The sequence below is a fragment of the Dermacentor albipictus genome, chromosome 2, assembly GCF_038994185.2.
Source record: "Dermacentor albipictus isolate Rhodes 1998 colony chromosome 2, USDA_Dalb.pri_finalv2, whole genome shotgun sequence".
Lineage (NCBI taxonomy): Eukaryota > Metazoa > Arthropoda > Arachnida > Ixodida > Ixodidae > Dermacentor > Dermacentor albipictus.
The window spans coordinates 169337468-169354659 of NC_091822.1; the positions used below are offsets into that span (position 1 = coordinate 169337468).

At 47.0% G+C, this 17192-nt stretch overlaps 1 protein-coding gene and 1 long non-coding RNA gene across 2 annotated transcripts in view; both read left to right on the forward strand.

Annotated features, from left to right (window-relative positions):
• Window positions 1-3192, forward strand: part of LOC135910628 (uncharacterized) — a 38538-nt gene extending 35346 nt beyond the window's left edge. The window contains exon 11 of the mRNA XM_070534420.1: window positions 2773-3192. The gene's annotated coding sequence lies outside the window, so the exon portion shown is untranslated. The remainder of the gene's footprint in view (window positions 1-2772) is intronic.
• Window positions 3193-6348: 3156 nt separating this feature from the next.
• LOC135910613 (uncharacterized) lies at window positions 6349-15304 on the forward strand. Its single transcript, XR_010567098.2, has 4 exons — window positions 6349-6519; window positions 11147-11227; window positions 12701-12835; window positions 14862-15304. It is a non-coding gene; the product is annotated as an uncharacterized lncRNA (long non-coding RNA).
• The last annotated feature ends 1888 nt before the right edge of the window (window positions 15305-17192 follow it).

The following is a 17192-nucleotide window of genomic DNA, read 5'->3' on the forward strand; positions in this document are numbered from 1 at the left end:
AAGCGTCAGCCAAACCGTTCATATGTTCTCGCGCATGCGCATATGACACCCCCCACCTCCGGACCTCATCAAGGGCACAGTAGTGTTCTGTCTCTCTCTCTCTCCCATCATACCTTTCCCTATTTCTGCACGACGTCATTAAAATTCACGCAGTGTCACGACGCCACGTTAATGTGAATGATGCCAGGTCAGATGCTTCGAGATCAACTTTAATATAACAATGTGTTGCGCCGCCAAGCTATGTGAGTGGTGGCGCTGGCTAGCACTATCATGGTTAGGTCTAGTAGTGAAACGTAACTATCCGAGAAAGTGGGCGGGAAAACGGCGCCTTGGGAGCTCAATCAGTAAGAGCATCGCACGTGTAATGCAAAGACGTGGAATCGTTCCGCACCTGCGGCACGTCATTTTTTCATGCAGTTTCATCTCCAGTTATTTATCATTTTGTTTAATTCTGGTCGTAAGTACAAAAAATTTACAGTATGCTGTATGGCGTCTTTGATTGTTAGCTTCTTATGATATGAAACACCCGGTATATATATATATATAGTTATATATAATATACCGGGTGTTTCAGCGAACACTTTCAATTTTTTTTAACATGTTGCCTGATATAACTGAGTGTGTTGAATACCTGCCGCGGCGGCCGCATTCCGATGGCGGAGAAATTAAAGACGCTTCACACTGCGCATTAACTGTCCGTTAAAAAAAGTCACGTGGTCAAAATTACACCTGAGTTCCCGCTATACGGCGTGCCAGGTTATCAGACGGTGTTTCTGGGACGTAAAGCTGCAGAATTTGAGCTGACCTAATTCGTTGTAGGCTAAACAAAGATTCTTTGGTATTCTTCGGTGTACTGTGTTTTCAACGTTTCCTTCATGTGCTCGTCCGCTGGAGCCAAAAATTTTCGTCTACGTTATAGTTACAAGTCGCCCAACATACAGCAGCTTTAAAGATTCTCCGACGAGGTCGCAAAATCGCACTTGGAGTTCGCCTTTGACATCGCAACTCCTGGGGCGTGACAGTGGGTTAATGCGTACAGGGTTATTGAAAGACTACACGCTTATTGCAAATGCACATGCGCTAGCTTTCTCTGCCTAAAGTACGAAAAAGATTGAGCATTTAGGTTACCGCGCTCGGTAGATAAAGCGTCCGAGCGAGCCGTCTTGAATGCGAAGGGGTTCTCAAGGAGTCGGCGCACGACTGCATAGGAAACAACGTAAGAGAATTCGCAGGCGTATGTAAGAGCAAGAGGCGATGCCGTTTTGACTGACGCGTTTAATTATTTGGCTCCTATCTTCGGTGTGTGTTCGTTCTTTATTTACAGCTCACCTCACCAGGCGGCGTGCGCGCTCGCCCTATACGGGCAGTTCTGCCATATTTCAACCGCACTAGTGGGAGTGGAGGAACCTTCACGACGCTGAGGAAGAAAGGCGAATCGTGACTCGTTTTCGAGTGCCACCTGCTCGCGTAATGTTGAAACATCTGAGAAGCGCCGAATAAGCAGGCACTAGTCAACTGAGAAGCAGACGCGTCGCTGGAGGTTCGATAGGTCGGCGATTGCGCATTTGGAACATCGCCTGGCGTTTGGGCGCGTAAACAGAGTGGATTTCGACGGAGACGAGCAACTGACAGATACAACTTGTTCTATTAGAACCGTGGTGCACTGTGCATAAGCTAGCGAAGTGCCCAGCATTAGTATCCTGCACGTTCGCACGTGACGGATGCTTTCAAATGGCCGCGAGACCCTGCTGCATGTCACGTCGGCCGTAGCTGGCCGAGGCAGTGCCCGAATGTGTGTTGGCCTGTCACGATCCCCTTGTCGAGCCATTGTCCTGCCTTATCGAATTTTTATCGAATCGTAGTTAATTCGCTGTCGAAACGTTGGCAGTCAGGGGCCCAGTCCGAAAAAAACTTTTTCGTAAGAACTTTTTCTGATTAGTCGCTGATGATATGCCACTCTCAGCATTTGCTGTTTCTAATTCTTACGAACTTTAATATAGCGTAAGAACCTTTTGGGACTACAATCCCAGTTGTCCAACAATTTTTCACGCAGACAGTTTTGAGACACAGTGCGCGAGTATGACGCATCAGTTGGCTTCCAGGACACCAAATCCGTGAAGCGAACGATCGCCGGTGTATTGGATCATCGGCTTTCGTGATTGGCCAAAAACGCTAGCGCCGGCGTATGACGAGCCGTTGGCATAATTGCGAACAGCCTCGCGAATTCGACTCTGGACCGACTGATTCCAGCTAATTACGTCATTCAGGAGCCACTGAGGAGCCAATGAAAATCTACAGACAGCTACTACTGCCAGGATGCACGGTTTTATAGTGAGAACTGTTTGCCACTGGCACTCGATCAAAAGAAAGGCGCGCATTAAGAACCGCCCTCGATCGCTCGAGTGAAAAGCTACGCGCGAATGATGATCGCGCCCCGTGTTCGAGGCCCGAAACTACCGCATTTTCTCATATGTAAGCACCTCCGCCCTTCCCCATTCTAAGAAGCCATTGCAGAAAGCACAAGCTCGACATTAAAAATTAAAAGAATTGTGGACTTTTAATATAAGAACGACAGGAACAACGCCTTGTCGCTGCTGTTCTACGCTCTGCCGTTAATTATGAACGAATACTAACTTGTCCGGTTTACCCCTCTTCCGAACATCGCGCAATAGTTTATTCAGTCTCTTCTAATTTCGTGGTTTATTGGCTTTTTGTTACTCTCAATAGAACGTCTTTTGAGATGGAATTGAATATCGTGCACAACTTTTGCAGAAGTGTAGCTGTCAGTGGCACTTGTCCCTGTCAGATGCAAGTGCCGCGAGGTGCCGCTAGAAGGTCGGAGCGGTCACGCAAGCTCCGTGAAGAACAAAGACGGGGACGGGTGCACGAGCACGGCGGCAGAGGCGCGAGCTCGCAGTGTTCTAACCAGGCGGGCAGCAGTTCCGAGCTCCTGGAGGGAACTAGGCGAGAGTAACCTGCCAGGCGAGATGTCCGTGGCAAGGTGCGGATGATCGCGGAGCCGAGCGTGGACGAGGACGTCCGAGGAACCAGCAGGGCTCCTGTTGCCTGTGCTCGAGACGCTGGCTGATCCGAGGGCCGCCGGTCCCTGGGCTGCCGCACCTGAGCTGTGCCGGGCAGCGTTGCAGTCTGGCACAGATACTGACACTGCCATTACGCTGGTTATCAACTCTCTCTGTGTGTGTGTATATATATATATATATATATATATATATATATATATATATATATATATATATATATATATAGAAGGTTGCTTTGATTTTTACCAAATGACTCTGTCTTTCTTCCGCATCACTGCGCACTAGCAAAAGTGGCGAATAGTCTTAAACACTCCACTCCACTTCCCTCTATATATTTCCAGAAGATGCGAGCCCCCTCCTTTAGAAAAAAAAAAGCAAGCTGACGTTGCGTGCGTATAAAAACACACCCATTTGCTGATACTTCCTTTTTACGTGAACTTCAGACGACCGAGTTGTGATGCTCGAGTCGTGATGAGGTATTTTTAGCACTGCGGCATCGGTCAAACGAGAAATATCGGCATAGCGGCAGGACGAGGGCAATATCTTAAATGTCAGCACTAACCGTTAATCAAACCACACTTGAGCTCACGGAACGTAAATTAGTGCGGTGATGGTTTGAAGTAATTCACCTATCATTGAACATAGTTTTCCTTCCGTTAGACATGAACTAGAACTGTTTAGGCATATGAGTTCACTAAAGATACCTCGAATTTCGTTACAGTGTTTTATTCGAGTAAATGGAATGGTTAACCTGTCTTGTATGTTTCCGCTCTTTACTTTATTACGTACAAATGTCACGTGGAAAGGTCGGTGGTGCGAATGTGCCTCGCATGCTCGCAGAACAAAAGATGTGCGTACTGAATAAAGACTTTGACTCTCGGCTGCCATTATTGCAAAACGCGGGTAAAGTAATTACGCCTGTCGCCGAGACGATACATGCAGCAACCAAGTTGGGGGCGTGGAAAGGCCATTGACCTGCAGGAACATGCAAGATAAACGTTACAAAGGAGTTTAGCTGTGATTCCATTGGAACAGACCACAAGTTGAAGAAAATAAGCAGACGTGCTGGACTGCGCAAGCTATCCCTTACGAATATATCACCCCTTGGAGGTTGGTCCTGACGAGACTGTTCTTTAGATACAGCAGGCGAGGGGGAGAAGGTCTTGGATATTATATGCCAAAACTGCGCATTACAAAGGAAAAGTGAACATGAGGCAGTAACCGCAGCAACGCATATAATGTCTGCGCACAAGGCGCGGTATGCGAAACTGCGCTTTTATGTTGGCCGTGTTTTTGTCGGTGAGCCCGAACACTGCATCAATGAACGTCTCAGAAAATACGCAAATAAAAATACACGTAATTGCAGGCGGACATCTGACAAATTGCCACGAAAACCACTGCCTTCCAAGTTTTCGTAACAAGGTTGCCGTTACCACGTGACTTCGACCACAGTGTACTCGTCTGGCTGTGGAGGCTGAAATGAAATGAAATAATCTCCCCTTGATGTGCTTAAACGAAAAAAAGAAGCGCATTTTTCTCGAATGTGTACGCACGTTAGTTGGTCTAAAAGCACGTGTGTTGGAGAATAGGTGGGCTCACATCTGGCTCACAACTGTTTGGTTCACGAATCTAATGTTGTTTTACAATGTTTTATCATAGGCTTTCTCGCTATTTGGGTTCCCTTTAAAGCAATGGCGCTTCTCCATACATCGCGGTTCGTATGTTTGTTGACGTTTATAGCAGACTTGGGACTCTAGATGCCACTAGTTGCCTGTAGAAGTCAATTAGGAAAGTAGATAAAAATGTCCGCTGGTTGGTTTCAAATCCTGGCTCCCCAGCAAAGCAGGAAGAAAAAGAAATCAAGGAAAAAAAGTCAGAAAGCGCAGGCACTCGTTTTTTGTCTATTCAGTACGATAAACAACAATTTTTGTCTGGTGTAGAAAATTTCAGAGGGCTTCACAAATGTTCCTGTGGTCATTGCCATTGCTACCCAGTACGGTAGCATCACAGGAAATGGTTACTGGAGTAGCCGAATTCAAGCCAAGGATTCGGAAGGGTTCTGGTAAAAATCTTTTCCTTTGAACATTGAACGAGCAACATGCTAAAGAGAAATTGCATTGAGAAGTTTCATTGCATGAAGAACGCATAGATGATAACTTGGGGCAGAGCCCAAGAAAAAAAAAAGCAAGGATAACAGAAGGGAACGAAGACAAAGCGCTTCTGTTGTCCGTGTTTTTTTTTTCGCTTTTCCTCAAGTTATGCAGTACCAACTAGCCCACCAGTGATATAGCCAGACCATACCTCATCACCAGAACATAGGTGATGTAGCCAGACCAGACCTGCAAAAGTAAACGTTCAGGTAGGGAGGGGTGACTCGGCACCGTAGTCTGGTAATCGTTAATTAGAGTTTTATCGCGGAGTCCCGTTTGTTGTCCCAAGGGAAATTGAGACGCGGGAAATCAGATGCGGACAACAATTATTTAGCGAAGTTATTTGTAGAGCAGCAAATTTTGTGAAAAGCACCACAGCGACAAAAGCCGACGTTGGTAAAATGGGAATTAGAGGACCATTGTGGGACGCTGCTGCGAGTGCATCTGCATATTCATTGAAGACTAAACCTTTGTGGCCTGGTACCCGCAGTAAATGAAGAAGGCGCAAATGACTTGGGAGGAGAGGATATATACTGTTCTCAAATACTTTGATGAATTGGGCGCGTTTAGTGAAGAGCAGACAGAAAGACAATCGGTTAAAAGTATGGTTGACAGCGCTTGTGTTCGATCCCCTCTTCACTCGTCCTCGTTTCTTTGCTCGCGCAGCAGGCAGCTGTCGCTTATGTAGCGGTAAATACGGTGGTTCGCTAATGACGACGCGCCAACAAGCAGATGTCGACGTCGACGTCCTCTGCGAGAGAAAGGCGCAAGGCGCTCGACACACGGTCTCTCTCTCGCTTTGCCGTCGTCTCTAGTCACGCGAAATCGGAAGCCCGCGCTGGACCGCAAGCAGATGGCTTACTTTTTTGTGTGTGCGTATTTAGGTGATGCTCGCGATTGCTCCCGGCAATATAAGAGGCGCATGGTTAGAAAATATGAAGTCATTTAGCTTTCAGAATGAATGAACACTCCGAACGAAGTAGCACCTCAGACTGTGACGGCCCCGGTATGCTCGTTTAAGGCGCTCTACTGAAGGACTGGAAAAAGAAAAAGCAAGTCCCAAATGATTAGGAATTCGTATAGGTAACCACCCTACGTGTCATTTAATATATTGCGCAGCAGTTAAGTATACCCGACAGCGCGTATAAAGTGGCATAGCAACGTGGCAAGATGGGGAGAGTGGAAATAGAAGGCATGGGGCGCGTCGCTTGTTTTTGAGGCCTTCGCTTGAGCAGTGCAGGAAAGCTTCAAGATCACTTAACAAGCTGTGCCTGTATGTGCTTCAGGATCAGTTAATGCCGCGAACATAAAGAGTGGGAACGAATAAGGTAGGTACCTGCTCGCTACACCTCGTTCAATCGTGTGAGATGACGTCGCACATCGAGATGCTATCGCATGCCTAAAAAAGGAGAGAGAGAAAGAAAAAAAAAGAGTAATTGTTAGCGACAAGACCGGACACCCGTAGAAGCGCTTGCGCGTTTCTTAGAGCGACAGTATAGTTACGGGCTCGTCACCCCCCCACCACCATTCGAAATAGCTTTGTAGTTGATTTCCGTCGGTGTCAGAGAGCGGGTCCTGTGAACGTGCCTTATGAGATAAGCACCAACGGGGACAAATGCACACGTTGCCGGTATCGCTTTTCACGTAGTGTTAGACTCCGCGTACGTGCCTCCTCCTTTTCCTCGATTTAAAACGGCGCCTTACACCCTGTTACGTTCCTCATACCACACGCTTCTGACCTGGTTCCCAGTATTGGACATGCCACATTGTCAAGGAGCAACAATAGCGAACAACTGCATGGACCGGCGCCAGAGGAAGTGGAGAAGCAAACCTACACTAGCCGCTGCAACAAGATGAATGTCGTGACGCCCGCCAAAAGGAACGGCAGTTCGGCTCGTTCACCAGGAGAACGTTGATGTTCGTGCCCGTAACTACGAGACCAAGTGGTTTCGCCGACAAGACACCGCGGAGTGTGGACGTGGAAACGGAGACATCCTGGAGAGACCGCAGTGCGTCAGTGCGAGTGCGAAGGTCAGTGAATTCGCGCCGCCAACATTAACGCTTACCGACCGGTTCATGCCTACTCGGAGTAAGAATGCAGGTCCCTGGACGATGCCTTTGGCACTGTGTGCAACGCGTGTGGCCTTCTGTGATTGCACAGCGTCATGAAGATTCTGTGGGGCCGGCTCTGCGTCTGAACTGTGGGCTTATGAACCACAAAGTGGCCGCCCCAGTGTCTCATGTGCATGCCTTTCTCGATGTGCGTCACGGACAGCAAAGCGTGCGTATGTTCCAATGAACTTTTTTTTTTGCCACAGCTTGGTTGCTGCAATGGCTTCACGAGCTTCACATAGCTTAATCGCAAGGTCATAGCGAGGTTCACCACAAGCTTATTACAGGATGCGTAATGATACTTAAGAATTCCGCAACGTATCGCTGCGCATGCGTGGATGATGAGGGGGCTCTTATTGCAACAGCAGCTGCAAACACGTTTTGCGGCACCCATCCGTCCTTTTTTGTTATCTTGTCGACATGCCATTTTCGAGTCGTGTTCGTTATTTTGTCGCCATTTACGTCAGGCCACCTCAATTTCAGCTCCACTGTCGCCACATGGCGATGAAGAAGAAGAAAAAAAAAAACACCTCGGCACTCATGTTCACAAAAAAAGGTTTTACGCTGTAGAGTTGTTCATAAGAGTAAATTCCAGTCAATCATATAGTGTTGTTGTTGTCGTTAAAAAAAATTATGGGGTTTTACGTGCCAAAACCACTTCCTGATTATGAGGCACGCCGTAGTGGAGGACTCCGGAAATTTCGACCACCTGGGGTTCTTTAGCGTGCACCTAAATCTAAGCACACGGGTGTTTTCGCATTTCGCCCCCATCGAAATGCGGCCGCCGCGGCCGGGATTCGATCCCGCGACCTCGTGCTCAGCAGCCCAACACCATAGCCACTGAGCAACCACGGCGGGTTGTTGTTGTTGTTTACACGCATTTATTGACATTCTTGCCCTTAAAGGGCTGCGGTGAATTGGTTCAGGAAGTGGCAAGGATGAAAAGGTAAGGAAAATAATGATAGGGGAGACTTGATTGTGCACATCACGGGGTAATTAAGAAGCGGGACATACTATTAGCAGAGGAGGCCGATTAAGGGCAAAGACCACTTACGAAGAAAAATCTATGGTATTGAGTGCCTGGTGCTCTTCGTGTCGGTTATTCAGAGTGAGGCTTTCGTCGAAGCACTTCCCTATACTCAATTGCGTGCTCGCCCCACTCACACCACTTGAGAGAACTTCCAGGTGCTCAGATGGTTACTTTTAGTGGCTTAGCCAGAAATTTCGCTCGGGATGTTTCGCATTTTTGACTCTACAAAGTGGGTATGCTGTCTATAAACAAAAGTAAAGATGGCGGGCGACACATGGAAACACAAGGCCGGATCAAAATTTGTATGAACTGAGTAAAGTGCCTCAGGCAGGCCTGACTGACTTTTGGATAGTGGGACCTATATTTGTCTAAGGTGGCCTTGGCATCACTGACGTGTTAGCCTTAACAGGTTAGTCGAGTGACGTCACGTGGTGTCGCTGTTGGTGGTGGTTTGACGTTACTCTAGTTTACTGTTAAAACTAACACGCCAAAGATGACGAGGTCGCTCTTGACAAATATAGGTCGACCTATCGAGACGTCGGCTAGCCTGCCCGAAGCACTTTACCCTTGTTTAAACATGTTCTTATCCCAATATATACAAAGAACTTAAATCTACTTCTTTGGATCTACATTGTGGTCCGTAATGTTGCTGTGGTGTTTTGATTATTAGACAAAAGCGCTAGAAAACACTCGAATGACGATTTAGTAACTAAACCGCATGCTATTGGTACTGATTGAACGCAACATTATTCTCTGGATAGCATGCTACTTAGCTTCAAGGCAACAATACGTGGCTGTTAATGACTGCATATCTAAGGCACTAGATGAGCACTCAGGAGCTCCACAAGGGTCGGTGCTTGGTCCACTCTTGTTTTCGGTTTACATAAATGATATCTGTATATCAGTGGAACCACGTAAGAAGATCCGCCTTTTTGCGGACGGTTGTGTTGCTTATACCAGGATAAATTGACACTCTGATCAAGTCAGACTAAATGCTGCATTGCCTTAAATCAGTCCGTCGTTAAATCAGTGCTTTCAATCAGTGCTAAATGGCGCTTCAAGCCGAATCCTTCAGAAACAGCGAGCATAAGATTTAGGAACAAAAGAGACCCTTTAGAACTTGCTTACACCATTAAAAATGCTTACGTTAAAAAAAAAACTCGCAAAGTGAAGTTTTTGGGTGTCACACTCACATTAAGATGGGAGCCCCATGTAGATAATCTTCGCAGTAACGCACACAAAAAGTTGGCATCTTCAAAACTAGGACTGCGGCATGCGTCACCCCCTGCAAAGTTAACACCATACAAACCTCTCATCAGGGCAAAATTTGTATATGCGGATCTGATCTGCAGAACGTATCAACAATATTTAATTACAAAAATAGAAATAGTGCAGAACTTAGTCTTGTTTATCTTTTATGACTACGCGTCTCGAGTGTATCTGTCCTTCGCGATAGGGCAAAAGAAATCTGGATCATCGTAGAATGGTGTCCAGATTAACATTTATCTATCAGCTTTACCATGGTCACATTAAAATACTGCGTGAATGTCATATGCCCGAGCCGTCCATGCGCTTTGATCACACACAACACAACAAAACAGTTAGGCAACCATTTAGCCCCCTTAGCATACGTCAGTATTCCCTGTTTCCTTATGCTATATCATTATGAAATAAATTACCACAAGAACTATTTAACGCGAATACAACCACATTCGTTCGTTCATCTCGTGAATAATGTTTCTTTTTGTAAATATTGCACTACACGCAATGAAGGAAATTCGTCAATTCTCGTGTGTGTTCTATATTGATATTTGGTAAAATGCTGAATGCAGTGAACTGTTGTGTGTGCATGGTATATCACTACTTTGTTTTTGAGTTGTGAACTAAGACTATTGTTTTTGCTTCATACTTATTGTTGACAATTATACATTTCGTATGTCGATGTCCGAGAATTCTTCTGTATTTTGCTATTTCTCTCTTTCTAGTCCTACTTAATACTATTGATGTAACCATTCCTGCTTGGGCCCGAATAGAGCATGCGCTATTTATAAATAAATAAATAAATAAATAATAGGAGTATTAGACTATGCTACATTAATGAATTACTCTTCTCGGGCAGGGAAGCGGTCGTTCACACAGGGACAGCTGTTTTGAGGAGCCTAAAGAGACGCAAGAACTAAAATACACTCACGAATACCGCAGTAGCTTACTATAAGTAATTGCCATTGTCAATTGTCATCATCTACTGGGCTTCGGTCTTGGGCACAGCATTGCACTCTGAAGGAACCTAGCAAGTTTCGTAAAGTTTTCTTCCGCCAAAACGGCTCACATACGAGACATGTATTCTTCAACATCTTCGCCTCACATCGAGTACGAGACACTGACGTCACACTGAGCCGCCGATGCCCGAGCGTGTCAGTGCCTAGATTTCGGTGCGAAATTCAGAAAATGAGAAAGTTTGGCGTTCTTTGGTTGCCCAGTAATAACCAACTTTTTCCCGCCAAAAGAAACGGAACTTGAGTTTCGAAAGAATGCTTTGCCGCATTTATAAAATTGATCTATGTTGCCTTTTGATGCTCCTCTAAAGTCACAATCTTTCTGTTTATCTCTCTACAATCTAAGTTGTGCAAGTGTGTTCTGCCTATAGAAATTTTATGAGAATTGTGCAAGACCTTAACGACAGTATACGGGACGCGTACGGTGGCTTCGAAAATTTGTCACTTGGCAAACACTGTACCTTGCAAAATTGTAAGTGACTTTATTGCCCACGATTAACTTACCTCTACTCACATCCAACCTATCTTTTGTTTCAGGGCAACGTAAGAAAAAGAAAATGTTGGGTGCGACCTTGTCCGTCTTACTCCTCACGGCGGTTTGCTCGGAAGCTGGTTCAGGTTTGTTCCAAGTGCTCGTCGTTGTCGTTAGTTACGACAATGTTACGTTACGTTAGAAATGAGCGCTGCACGTAGTTTTTTTATTACTTCACGGTCCCGCGGCGTGTGCCATGCGAGGGGTGAACGAGTGCTTGAAATTCCAACGTTACTTCCAATGATGTGCGGTAACCGAACTTTCAGAACTCTAGAAGCGCGCTTCCTTACAACGGATTCACAGGCGTACTTCAAGAGGTGTCCAAAGTCTCCCAAACTGTTTTCTTCTTCTCCCCGGGAAAGCGGTACGTTTGGTACAATTTCATAAGCAGCATTGCTCGAAATTAGATTGCGATTTTGCACGGTCATCGATATGTTCAATCGGTGATATGTCAAGATCATCAAGGTCACCGGTAGTGAACACGAACGCGAACAGTACAGCTGTCGAAGACTAATTATCGATTAGCTGCACAGGCCGGGACTACATACAGGGTGTCCGAGCTAAATTCAGCCACAGTATAAAAGATATGCGAGTGCCACGTAGCTGGACAGAACCAAGCGAGTGGTTGCCGACGCTTGGAGATACTCAAATTATTTTCTCATTCCACCTAATTAGATAATCGTCTCATTTACTAATTAATCAACTTCTAAAACATCATGATTAGATTAAAAGTGTCAATGAGAAAATTGGAGAGCGACATGAAAGACTACCGATACAGCTCTGTGTTGCCCAATGCGCGCAACATAAAAGTGTTTTTCCGAGCGTGAAAGAAGCCAGCAGATGCAATCAAAATTGTCACGTGACTGGCCGCTCGAGGCACTTAGCGTGCATTTTCGGGCTTCTTTCACGCTCGGAAAAACACTTTTATGCAGCACGAATTTGGACAGCACAAACCTGGATCGGAAAGCAGCGACCAAGCCGGTAGCGTCCGGAGCACCGCGGATGGCTGTTTGCAACGAGGTTCTGTCTGTGACAGGAAACTATTGCGTCCATACCGACCAGTCCCCAGTATGGCGTAGTGCGGTGTGGTGGGGTGCTCCAATGCGAACGTGCACTACACACATATTAGTATTGTGACTAGCATCATCTCCAACCAATCTGCTTTGCCGGTAGCCATTTAATGCTTACATCTGCTCTCGATTACAGGAGAGCCAGCATTTCTTTCCTCCTGTGTAAATAACAGGACAGATGCAGCTTATATTATAACTGGCATTTAGAGAAAGAAACGGCGTTGGAGAGGTCACGTAATGTGCAGAATGTCTGTCAGAGCAACAGAATTTGTGCCATGGGGAGGAAGACGTGTTTGAGAACGGCAGGTCATTGGGTTGTTTGATGAGATTAGAAAATCAGCTACAACCGGACAGAGTCAGATGACGCGAAACGGGGGTAATTGGAGATCGCTTGGCGATGCCTTAGCCCCACAGTACATACTGAGCTGGACGGTAATGATGGTGATGATGACCATGTGGCTGCCCTCATCTGTGCCTTGACTTTCGCAGGGCAGCACCTCATTCAGCACAAAGCAAGGTACAGCTTGTTGCAAGTGAGTTTCTTCTGCCTTCCTTCGCTGCCGTGCCAGTGCCCGTGCCAGTACGGCCTCGAGTATCCCAGCAGCTGCGGCATCTGTGTTTGCCGTGAGTACAAGCTACAATTTCGACTAAATTAGTAGCATACCTTCTGTTGGGCACACCAATGTCACGCACCCTATAATGATAGGCAATGAGGATAGGCTCTTGAGTGAGAGAAGTTCAGTGAGGCAACTGTGGCGAATCGGAAACAGTACCGACGGTAGATGATGGTACTATTCGCAATAAATCCGTCACAAACTTGTTTGTGCATGGTCAGCTTCACGTTTGGTTATAATTTTTGGTTGGCGCATGTCGCTCGGAAGGGGCTTGTTTTCACAGGAAAGACAGTCATTCAAGCGCGCGCTTGAATGACTGAACACACACGCTTGAACACACACACACACACACACACACACACACACACACACACACACACACACACACACACACACACACACACACACACACACACACACACACACACACACACACACACACACACACACACACACACACACACACACACACACACACACACACACACACACACACACACACACACACACACACACACACACACACACACACACACACACACACACACACACACACACACACACACACACACACACACACACACACACACACACACACACACACACACACACACACACACACACACACACACACACACACACACACACACACACACACACACACACACACACACACACACACACACACACACACACACACACACACACACACACACACACACACACACACACACACACACACACACACACACACACACACACACACACACACACACACACACACACACACACACACACACACACACACACACACACACACACACACACACACACACACACACACACACACACACACACACACACACACACACACACACACACACACACACACACACACACACACACACACACACACACACACACACACACACACACACACACACACACACACACACACACACACACACACACACACACACACACACACACACACACACACACACACACACACACACACACACACACACACACACACACACACACACACACACACACACACACACACACACACACACACACACACACACACACACACACACACACACACACACACACACACACACACACACACACACACACACACACACACACACACACACACACACACACACACACACACACACACACACACACACACACACACACACACACACACACACACACACACACACACACACACACACACACACACACACACACACACACACACACACACACACACACACACACACACACACACACACACACACACACACACACACACACACACACACACACACACACACACACACACACACACACACACACACACACACACACACACACACACACACACACACACACACACACACACACACACACACACACACACACACACACACACACACACACACACACACACACACACACACACACACACACACACACACACACACACGCACACACACGCACACACACACACACACACATAAGCTTTGCGACTGACTTTGCAATGTGCAAACTCGGAATTAATCGTGGATCCGAGGCTTCAAAAGGGTTCGGCCCAATGCCAATGCCTGTCCCTCGCTGTCTTTGTGGTTCGTTTGCTCGCGCAGTTAAACAATGTTCGCTAGTAACTGCGAGTCTTGCGATATAGGTTACATGGTGCTGAGGCCTTAGGTATGACAAAGACAGCACAGCTTTCCACGAAGAAAGGGTAGCAGAGTGTATAGGGTAGCTCAGGGTATAGCAATGTGGTTTACCGGGTCGGGGCAAGCCCAGGAAGACTGTTACAGGGTCGCGTAGGTGACGAGAATAATGTTACATGGGATCGTACTGTACAAAGAGATCTACATACTGCCAGGGTGGGCACACATCTCGCCTACGACATACATGATTATTTTACTGTATCGGGTACTTATTATTTAACCCTGTACGTATATCATCGAGGCTGTTTAGATGCTTCCGTCCATAACCATGTATCCTTTGGTCCGCAGCACCATGTGGGGGGTGCCTGTCAGCATGCTACTTCAAGGTGCGACCAGGAGAGCTGTGTCCACGGTGCGCGCCAACCGAATATTGCTTCAGTCAACACCGAAATGTGCTAGTGGGGCCAACGCAACCGGTAAATCCAGAGGAGTCGGAGAAGAAGAAAGGGACGCAAAAACCCAAGAAAAAAAAAAATCCAAAGGTGTCGAAGAAGCCGAAAGGGCCGCAAAAACGCAAGAAAACAGAAAATCCAAAGAAGTCGGAGAAGGAGAAAGGGACGCAAAAACCCAAGACAACAGAAAACGCCAATGGTCCAGAAAAGGAGAAAGAGACGGAAGAATCTACGAAGCCAGAGGAGTCGTAGGCATCTTGAGGACGACGCGTCTTGGAGTTACAGCTATCACGGGCCCATTATTTTCACGACGAATAAACGCATACACGACAAAGAAAATTGGATGGGCAATACGTGTACTGATGGCGGCGTCAATCTGCCATGTCCGAATAGTTTCTCTTCGGAGAAGACGTTTTAACAGCTTTCTTCTCGGCGGGAAAGAAACGATAGTGCCTCTAAAAGCGCAGCGAACCAAAATGTGCTTAGGTAGTGCTGTCGTGAGGTTGCTGCCGCATCATGCGGAAAGCGGTGTTCCAATATGTAGAGCGGCAAATCCTACGTTTGCCTATAGTTTTAAGTTGGAGAGATAACTTTCACACAAAAATTATTTGGGGCCGCAACATTCACATGAGGACGTATTACCAGCGAAGCTATTTAGGCTGCACACATGGACTGCGTAGATTACGAAACCATACGTTTTGCTCATACGGCCGCACTGCACTACGCCGACACAAGCGCCGTTGCGGTCACCGCTCCGCCCATGTATCTGCCGCAACCGCTGCTGCAGCCGCGCCGGCTCCTGCGACGCGCGTGACGTTGTAACTACAGAAGAGCAGGCCACGCGCATATAGGCGCCGTCGCAATGCTCTTTCCCCTGGTTTCCCAAATGGTCGCCCGGGCGCAGACTTTCGCGCATTCCTGTCCACGATACGGACGCAAGCCATCCAGGGAACCCTTTGGGAACGAACCCGGGGGATGCATAAGGGGGGCCAGAGGTAAACAGCTTCTCTGTAAAAAGGCAAGCGTCAAGGAAAGTGGTTGCATCTAGACTCCCAATCCTGAGAAGTCTTTTCTTATTCTGTTTTAGTTGCTTTCTTTCTTTTACGGCGACAACCGTCACGAGTGAAACATTAAGAGTGAAGGGAGCATCTTATGTGGGTTTTAGGAAGTTCTCGAGATCGCTTTCTTCTGCAACTCTTTCTTTCTTCTTAGTGGCGGTGACGTAAGTGGACTTCGCAGCTCTATTTTGCTTCAGTCTTTCAGATGTGGCCGTATCGATGGGAAGAACAGAGAAGCGCGCCGAAACTGGGGGGGGGGGGGAGGGGGGGACACGGCACGTGCACATCGAGGTGCGGAAAACATGCACTATAGAGATGAACGCAAGCGCGCCTGCTGAACCCTCTTACTACATCAATCAATCGATCAGTCAAACATGTATTAAGATACGGATGCAGCTTTTTTTAAATTGAATACGCTATAGATTGAATGCACTGACGTCATCCTAGACGACGTGTTTGTGAAACGACACGGTGAGTAGAGTGAGCGTCCGTTGGCGTCTCGCGCGGGGTAATACACCCCAATATAGCCAGTAAGGTAGGGGCTTCTCCTGAGCTCTTCCGTCTTTCATAGAAGCAGGTTACCCACGGTTGTGAATATGGTACACTGACGTCACCCTAGGCGCCATATTGGAGAACCATCAGGGTGAAAGGTTGTCTACGTGACGTCACGTACGTGCAAGCTAAACACACACGACACCGAAAGTATAGTGTACTAGAAAGGCGTAGTGCGTTCAGGGGCGCGGCACGCGCCATGCATTGCCGTCAGGCAGAAAGTGTGGAAAGGTCCGGCACATGGATGCCAGCCCATGCAACAGCAGCGCCGCCGCCAAAATTCGCGGCACAGGCTTTCCCGTCGCTCGCTGCTGCTGCCGCCAGTTGTGCTGGTTGTGCGCCTCTAGCCTGTGCGTCAAACTTTTCGTTGTTGGCGATATTCTTTAGTCTGTGTAGTTCAAGCGACCCATTCGTCTAAAATAAAGGCTTGCCTTTCCCTGAGGTGCGCCAGCTTGAATTATGCAGAGCGGATGCCGCCACAATATAAATATATGAATGCAATGTAAAATATTTTATTGCCTATAATTACCCAACGTTGACATAACTCATATAAGTGAAAGTTGTTAATAATTCTTTTACTAATTATGCCTGATCTAAATAATCTATAATGAAGTAAT